Here is an 8904-nt window from a genome sequence, read left to right as displayed (position 1 = left end):
TTCCATATGCTGCAGGTACAGCCATGTCATACATATTTTTTAAAAAATCTTTTTTCAAAGAGTCGTAACATGGAGCATTTTCGGGGCATTCCATTCACCACCTCCACCCACCTACTCTAGAGAAAGCCAGAGCCGGCTGATCAGAATGGGGCGTTGGTTATCAATGCAGAAAAATGTGTGTTAAAGCTATCAGAAAAGTGTAATTTCATGTGCACTGGCAATCAGTGGGGAAGCCCATTTTTACAACTTGGATTCCAATCAAAGAGCTACTTCCTGCTTTACCCACCAAATGGGGAGTTTGCAGCAGCCCACCGTTCACCTCAGCACCTTGAAGAATCAAAAAAATTCAGGGCTTAGAAACATAGATCAGGACGCTGAGAACCCAGATGCCATTAGCAAGCCCAAGTGCCCCACGAAGTGAGAAAATTCCTAGCTTAATAAATGGAGCAGGATACCAGCTGTTTACAGGGAACATTAAAGGAAAACAAAGCCTCCTAATAGCAATGCAATCTGCAATTGTTTAAAAATTATTTAGAGTGACAGTTGAAGAAGGACATAAGTAGTTCCAGACTGACAATAAGGCATGACAATTCTAGTACACAGCATTTTGGCATCCGGAAAACGTTCCAAAGAGCTTGGAAGAGGAGGAATCCAGGCTGACCACAACAGAGGCACTTTTTATGGTCACACTCATTTAAGGAAATTGGATATATGGATAAGCTCAGGAAAGAGATATGAGATTTAGAATTCATCAATAATCAGGCAGAAAGAAAAGTTCCAGTAATGGGCTATCCAGGGATAACACATAGCATAAGAAGAGTCAAAGGCCAACAACAGAACTCTGAAGAACACCAACTTTAAGGGATACACACAGGAAGAGAATGAGTCAAAGGAAATCGAGAAGCAGCAGCTAAGACTACAGAAGAAAACACAGCAGTGGGGATGCCAAAGAAACCCAGAAAAGAGAGCATTTAAAAGAATAGTACAACAGTGCTAAATACTACAAAGAGTTCAAATCAGAAGAAAACTGGGGGGGAAAAATGTACATTAGATTTAGCACCCAGTTGGTGCCTGGTGATTTTGACAAGGGTTCCATAATGGACTGAAGGGGCCAGAAATCAAATGTCAGTGGGTGAGGAGAGAATGAGAGGTGATCAAGTGGTAGCAGTGAGTGTAGACAACTTGGAGAAGTTTGACTATGAAGGTAAGAAGTGAGATACAGTAGTAACTACAAGGTAGCTGTTTATCACTCACCAAATCCTCTGGAAGCCTCCCTAAACTCCCAAGTCACAGAACTCCACCAGGTGTTGCTGGTTATTCACAGTTACTTGAACTGGGTGGACCCTGGAGTCAAGTTTCCAGGAATCCCTGATAGATAAAACTAGTGAGCAACACCCATTTGCCTCTCCTGACGTATGGAAAAGAGCATATGTTTTAACGAGACTTGCAGACCATAATAAGAGTATCTAACAAGGATATCAACCACCAAATTCTTAGGTCAAGAACAGCACAGCCCTGGGGGTTCCCTGGCAGTCTAGTGGTCTGGTGGTGGTCAGTGCTTTTGATAGGGATGGAGCAGGATAGCCACACAGGTAGTCATAGAAGTCCCAAAAGGGGACCATAGACAGAGAGGGGAACCTAGGGCCCCTTGGGAGACTACTGTAAGTTAATAATCATTCACGAAAGCCATCAGAGCCATCAGAGCAAAGCAGGCTTAACTATAAAACCATAAGTAAAAGCATATGATATGCCTCATATCATTAAGTGAAAGATAAAATGAGGCCTGCATTCAAGTTCAGCAAGATGATGACCCTTAGGGAATTCCTGCTGTGGCTCAGCAGTAGTGAACATGACTAGTATCTGTGAGGACATAGGTTCCATCCCTGGCCTTTAGCTCAGTGGGTTAATGATCCCCAGTTGCCATGAGCTGCAGTGTAGGTCGCAGATGAGGCTCAGATTCTACATTGCTGTGGCTGTGGTGTAGGTAAGCAGCTGCAGCTCCAATTCGACCCCTAGCCTGGGAACTTCCATATGCTGCACGTGTGGCCCTAAAAAAAAAAAAAAAAAAAGATAATGACTCTTAGGATCAAGGAAAGGAATTTAAGGGAACGATGACATTCCAAAGTAGAAGACCCTCATTATACGGAAAGCTGAGATGATTCAACATTTTTAGCATATGTTACCACCCTTCTGCTGATTTGAATAAGCATCATGTTAGTCCTAGTTTGATGTCATATAGTCAGATACTCTCTTACTGGATACAGAGAGGGAGCTAATGATGTAAGCCTGACATCCACTCTAAGAAAGAGGAAGAGGAGTTCCCATGGTGGCCCAGCAGAAACGAATCTGACTAGGAACCATGAGGTTGCGGGTTCCATCCCTGGCCTCGACCTTTGGGTTAAGGATCTGGCATTGCCATGAGCTGTGGTGTAGGTCACAGATGCGGCTTGGATCTGGCATTGCTGTGGCTCTGGCGAAGGCTGGCGGCAACAGCTAGCATTCGACCTCTAGCCTAGGAACCTTCATATGTCGTGGGTTGTGGCCCTAAAAAGACAAAAAAAAAAAAGAGAGAGAGAGAGAAAGAGGCTGGTCTTTTCCCACCTACCCACTTTCCTTGGATTATAAAAATGTAGCCCACTCAATCCTCAGGGCCAAACTTCTTTGCCGGCCCACTTGTATCTCTCACAACCTTCCTATCGTAATAAATCTGTCTTGCCTATCACTTTGTCTCTCACTGAATTCCTTCTGCACTGAGACACAAAGAACCTGAACTTCAGTAAATCCAAAAAACTGTGGGTTCAAGTCCCAATCTGGCTTCTGGCTAGGTTCAAGTCATGATCATTGTCAGTTTCACTTTCATCCCTGAGACCTGGGTTCAATCCCTGGTCTGAGAACTGAGATCCCACATCAAGCCACTGTGTGCATGGCCAAAAAAAAAAAAAAAAGGCACTAATCTTGACTTGAAAGTACATGGCGTTCTAGAATGGTAGAGCTGAAAGGAACCTTAGAAATTATCTACTGTATGGGTGAGGACTTGACGAGTTAATGGTGGATCCAACATTGGGACTCCATTACTTACCCTTTCAGGAAAACATATATCCCAGTTTGCCTAAAACAGTCTCAGTTCACACCTGTTACCCATAACAATTATTATCACTTGCTTTTATTCTCAGTTGTGTTCTGGTTTAGACAATAAATTTTACAGTCACCCTACTTATATAGCATAAAGTTGGGGCTAGGCCAGCAATGCTAATTACTTATAAGATTATTTTTCTTTCATGTGATCTCAAAGGTTTAAGTGTCTTAAACTCTTACATGTCATTTTATAAGTGAGATGAAGTACATGAAAGCAGGTCCCAGACTCTAAAATGCTAAACAAGGTCAGGATTAAAAAATAATAATAACCTGGAATTCCTGCTGTGGCGCAGTGGGATCTGCGGCATCTCTGGAGCACTAAGGTGCAGTTTAGTCCCAGCCAGCACAGTGGGTTAAGGATCCAGAGTTGTAGCTGCAGCTTGGATCTGATCTCTGGCTAGTGAATTTCATATGCTGTGAGGTGGCCAAAACATTTTTTTAAAAATAATAATAATAAGCTTTGATTACACAAGACTTTCTAAAATATGACATCAAAAACACAAGCAACAGAAGAAAAATATATAAATTGTACTTCATCAAAATTTAAAAATTTTGTGCTTCAAGGGACATATCAAGAAAGTAAAAAGACCCACAGAGTGGGAGAAAATATTTGCAAATCATATATCTGATAAGGGTCTAGTGTCCAGAATAAAGAACACTCAGAACTCAACAACAAAAAGATGAATAACTCAGGAGTTCCCATCGTGGCTCAGTGGTTAACAAATCCGACTAGGAACCATGAGGTTGCGGGTTCAATCCCTGGCCTTGCTCAGTGGGTTAGGGATCTGGCATTGTCATGAGCTGTGCTGTAGGTTGCAGCTCGTATCTGTCGCTGCTGTGGCTGTAGCATAGGCCGGTGGCTATAGCTCTGATTCGACCCCTAGCCTGGGAACCTCCATATGCCCTGGGAGTGGCCCAAGAAATGGCAAAAAGACAAAAAAAAAAAAAAAAAAAAAAAAAAAAAAAAAAAAGATGAACAACTCAATTTAAAAATGGGCAGGAGTTCCCATTGTGGCTAAGCCGGTTACGAACCCAACTAGTATCCATGAGGATGGGAGTTTAATCCCTGGCCTAGCTCAGTGGGTTAAGGATCTGGCGTCATGGTGAGCTGTGGTGTAAGTCGCAGATTCAGCTTGGATCCTGAGTTGCTTCAGCGTAGGCTGGCAGATACAGTTCCTGAACGACCCCTAGCATGGGAATTTCCATATGCCGCATTTACGGCCCTAAAAATAATTAATTAATTTAATTTAAATGGGCAAAGTACTTGATAGATACCATCAGTTTTACTGGAAGTTAATAGGGAAATGGATTTGTCTCATAGAACCTTGTCTCACCACCAAAATTGTTGCAATTTCCTCATCTCGTTACTTGTTTTTTCTGGCTTTTTAGGGCTGCACCTGTGGCACATGGAGGTTCCCAGCCTATGGGTCTAACGGGAGCTACAGCTGCCGGCCACAGACACAGCCACAGCCATAGCAACTACACCACAGCTCACGGCAATGCCAGATCCTTAACCCGCCGAGCAACATTTAAGAAATCTCTTGGTTCTTAGTGGGGTTTGATTTGTTTCCGCTGCGCCATGACGGGAACTCCTCCTCATCTGGTTAAACAAGAACTCCCCAAACAAACCATTCAGATTTTTCAAGGGATAGCTTTGCATTTTGGCTGAAATCATCTGGGAATTGCCTTTCCTTTCTATCCCAATTTGGTGAAATCAAATGCATAAAACAGGCGTCCGTGCAGTAAGCAGGGATCCTGACTCACTGCAGATGAGGCTGAACTAGGAGGGTCATGGCCAGGCACCTGTGGTCCGCCAGCCACAGCTACAAACCTTCTCCCACCATGCGGTGTTCTCCCTCCTGTTCCACCTCTCCCACCACACCCTGTGATCCTTACCACATCCTCGATTTTTTCTTTCAAGCTTCTTTCCCTATGTCTAAGCTAGAGAGAATTATCTTAATTTTCTACATGGGGCAGGGATAGATATTGAGCAGGAAGAACAAAGGGAATCTAGAACTGGGCCAGATAATAGGAGAGGGTGGGCTTCCTGTTTGAAAAGACCTCCAAAAAGAGACCAGACAGCAACTGCCACTGGTGTGGCTGCAGCCTTGCCTCAGGCATGAGGCCCCTCCCAGCTCCAGCCACTCAGCCTCCCCTTCCCCTCCTTGGATACTCAGAGAGAAACCAGCTCAGCAACAACTGGCCTTTTCAGATGCTACTGCTGAGTTGCCACTTCTTACTCTCGCCCAAGGGCTTTAAATGGTTTCAGGACATTCGACTTTACAACTCTCAGGTTCCCAGGCAAAGCCTAAAGAGTTGCATGCAGACCCAGAAGCTCCTGATTTTCCTCACCTGGACCTGTGAGTTGTCAACTTAAAAAATATGCACAGCTTAAAAGTTAGAGTTAAGTTTTATTTGGGGCAAATGAGGACTATAGCCCAGGAGGCAGCATTTCGGATAGCTCTGAAATACTCCAAAGAGGCGGGCGCGGGGGTGGGAGAATGTCAGCATATATGAGATTTTGATGGAAGGGGAGGTTCATGCAACCACGCACACATTTTACAGAAGTTGCTGCTAGTCTAGTGAAGGCTACTGCTAGTAACAAGGAGCAGACGTCACCGTGAAGGATTTTTAGTGTTTTTGTAGATATGAGGAGATGCAAGAATTGGGCTCATAAAATCTTCTCCTGAAAATATCTAACAATCTGAAGACGTGTCAGTTTTCCCAGAGCACAAAGTGCCTCACTCCTGATCTCCACCCTGAGCTCCTTTCAGGGGGTGTTGAGAGTTGGCAGCTGCAGTAAAGGCAGATGGCCAGTGCTGATCTCCAGTTCACAGAGTCAACTGTTAAAATATTCAGGAGAGGCGATCTCAGCTTGCAGACACAGAGGTGGACCAAACAGAACCCCGAGGTTGGTAGGGAGGGGATTGGATGGGAACCCCTCCTAGCTCATCACGGCAAACGCAGAGCCTTCCAGGTTCAGTGTGTTCCTGAGGACTTAGAGGCTAGCTGTCCTCCCCAAGCACACCTCAAGGGTCAGATTATTGTGCAGAATGTTTAGGAGTTCAGGACACTTGTGCCTGTTCCCCACTTGCCCAAACAGGTAAAGATTGGAAGCTGCATATCTCCCTTGTTCTCCTCCTCCTCCATTACCTTAGAGCCACATCCTGACATATCTGATTTTCCCTCTGCAAGAGAAGGGCTGGAGAAAGTGGGAAGTAAATGAATAATTTTGCATACAGGGTAAAAACTTTTTTTTTTTTTTTTTTTTTTTTTTTTGCTTTTTAGGGCCTCACCCATGGCATATGGAAGTTCCCAGGCTAGGGTTGAATGGGAGCTACAGCTGCTGGCCTACACCGCAGCTACAGCCACACCAGATTCGAGCTGCATCTGCGACCTATGCCACAGTTCATGGCAACGCTGGATCCTTAACCCACCAGGAATCAAACCCGCATCCCCATGGACACTAGTCAGGTTCGTTAACTGCTGAGCCATAATGGGAACTTCCCAGGGTAAAAGCATTTAAACAAACTTTGTGATAAACCCAAGAATGCTTTGGACTACTTCACAATTCTGCTCTTTCTTTGATTCTCTTCCTTCCTTTCTTTCCTTCTTTTTAATAGATTGAGGTTATTCTATGGAGGACTCACCAAGAGATGCTCAGGAAATTCCCAAAGGGGAAAACATATCTTTATTACTTTATTTGTTTGTTTGTTTGTTTTTTCTTCTTAGGGCCACACCCACAACACGTGGAAGTTCCCAGGCTAGGGGTCAAATCAGAACTTCAGCTGCTGGCCTACACCACAGCCACAGCAACACCAGATCCAAGCCTTGTCTGTGACCTACACCACAGCTCATGGCAACGCCAGATCCTTAACCCACTGAGGAAGGCCAGGGATTGAACCTGCATCCTCATGGATCCTGGTCAGATTCATTACTGCTGTTAACGACAGGAACCCCTGGGACATGTTTTGATTGTATGTATTTAATAGTCTAGGTCCTTGGCTTCTAGACCTATCAAAAGCCTAACAGTCATTTTGATCCCAACAATTACCTATATTACAATACACACAGGGAGTTCTCATTGTGGCTCAGCAGTAAGGCACTTGACTAGTATCCATGAGGATTCGGGTTCGATCCCCAGCCTCACTCAGTGGGTTAAGAATCTGGCGTTGCCATCGGAGTTCCTGTCATGGCTCAGTGGTTAACAAATCTGACTAGGAACCATGAGGTTGCAGGTTCCATCCCTGGCCTCCCTCAGTGGGTTAAGGATCTGGCGTTGCCGTGAGCAGTAGTGTAGGTTGCAGACGCGGCTCGGATCCCACGTTGCTGAGGCTCTGGTGTAGGCCGGTGGCTACAAATCCGATTCCACCCCTAGCCTGGGAACCTCCATATGCTGCGGGAGCAGCCCAAGAAATGGTAAAAAGACAAAACAAAACAAAAAAATCTGGCGTTGCCGTGAGCTGTGGTGTAGGTCGCAGATGCATCTCAGATCTAGCTTTGCTCTGGCTGTGATGTAGGCAAGCAGTTGTAGCTGTGATTTGACTCCTAGCCTGGGAACTTCCATATGCCTCAGGTATGGCCCTCAAAAGACAAATGAATATATATATATACATACACATACACACATGTTGGGGCACTACTAGTAGCATAGCCATTGTCATATCAGATAGTCCAATAACTCATCCTATAACAGAAGATTAATCCTTGTTCACTCATAGACTACATTCAGTGGATGTTCTTTTTTTTTTTTTTTTTTTTTTTGTCTTTTTAGGGCCATACCAGCGGCATATGGAGATTCCCAGGCTAGGGGTTGAATTGGAGCTGTCGCTGCTGGTCTGTGCCACAGTCACAGCAATGCAGGATCCCAGCCACGTCTGCAATCTACACCACAGCTCACAGCAATGACAGATACTTAACCTACTGAACAAGACTAGGGATCGAACCCACGTCCTCATGGATACTAGTTGGGTTCGTTAAACACTGAGCCACAATGGGAACTCCAGTGGATGTTCTTAATCTGCAAATTGATCTTAACAAAACTCTGGCAATGAGGAAAATCTGGATAAATGGACAAATGTTCTGAGACCTAATTTTCTTGACCAAAAAAGGGGTTGGAGAAAGAGCAGCCCTTGATAGCTGGAACTGACCTGATGCTCACAGCTGGACCTCAAGATTATTACAGACTGGTCTGTTGCTTATAGGCCACTTTGTTCTCCCCTTCTCTGGTTCTTTTCTCATAGAACACCAGCCTCATACAGGTTATTTGGAGAACATGATAAAATGAAACTCCTCATAGAGTCAGGAGTAGAATAGCCACAGAAAGAAGGGAATAGGAAGTTACTGCTTAATGGGTGTAGAGTTTCAGTGTTGTAACCTAAAAAGAGCTGTGGGTACGGATGGTGGTGATGATCGCATAACATTATGAATGGAATGAACTTGATACCACTGAACTGTACACTTAAAATGCTTAAGATAGTGAATTTTATGTTGTGTGCATATTTTACCAACTTTTTTAAAATGAAAAAAAAAAGGCTGCTTTATAATTTTGCCTAAGCACAGATAAATTAAGGTCACAACGATACCCACCAAATTCCCTGTTGCAGAATTATTCCCAATTTCTGACAGCATCCAATTTAGAACTAACCCTCCCCTAAATCTTTCAGCCAAAACCCAAATCGTGTGAGTTCTTTCTACCATTCTGTATGGTGTGTGTTCTCCTTTACTGTGCTGAATAAGAAACTCAGCTTGTTTAACTGCAGGTGTGTA

This window comes from Sus scrofa, chromosome 7, assembly GCF_054392235.1.
Source record: "Sus scrofa isolate SSC_HxYL_T2T_F1_AM1 chromosome 7, Sscrofa_HxYL_maternal_Yorkshire_Landrace_v2.0, whole genome shotgun sequence".
NCBI lineage: Eukaryota > Metazoa > Chordata > Mammalia > Artiodactyla > Suidae > Sus > Sus scrofa.
The sequence above is the reverse complement of the archived record's forward strand: the minus strand, read 5'-3'. Positions refer to the sequence as shown.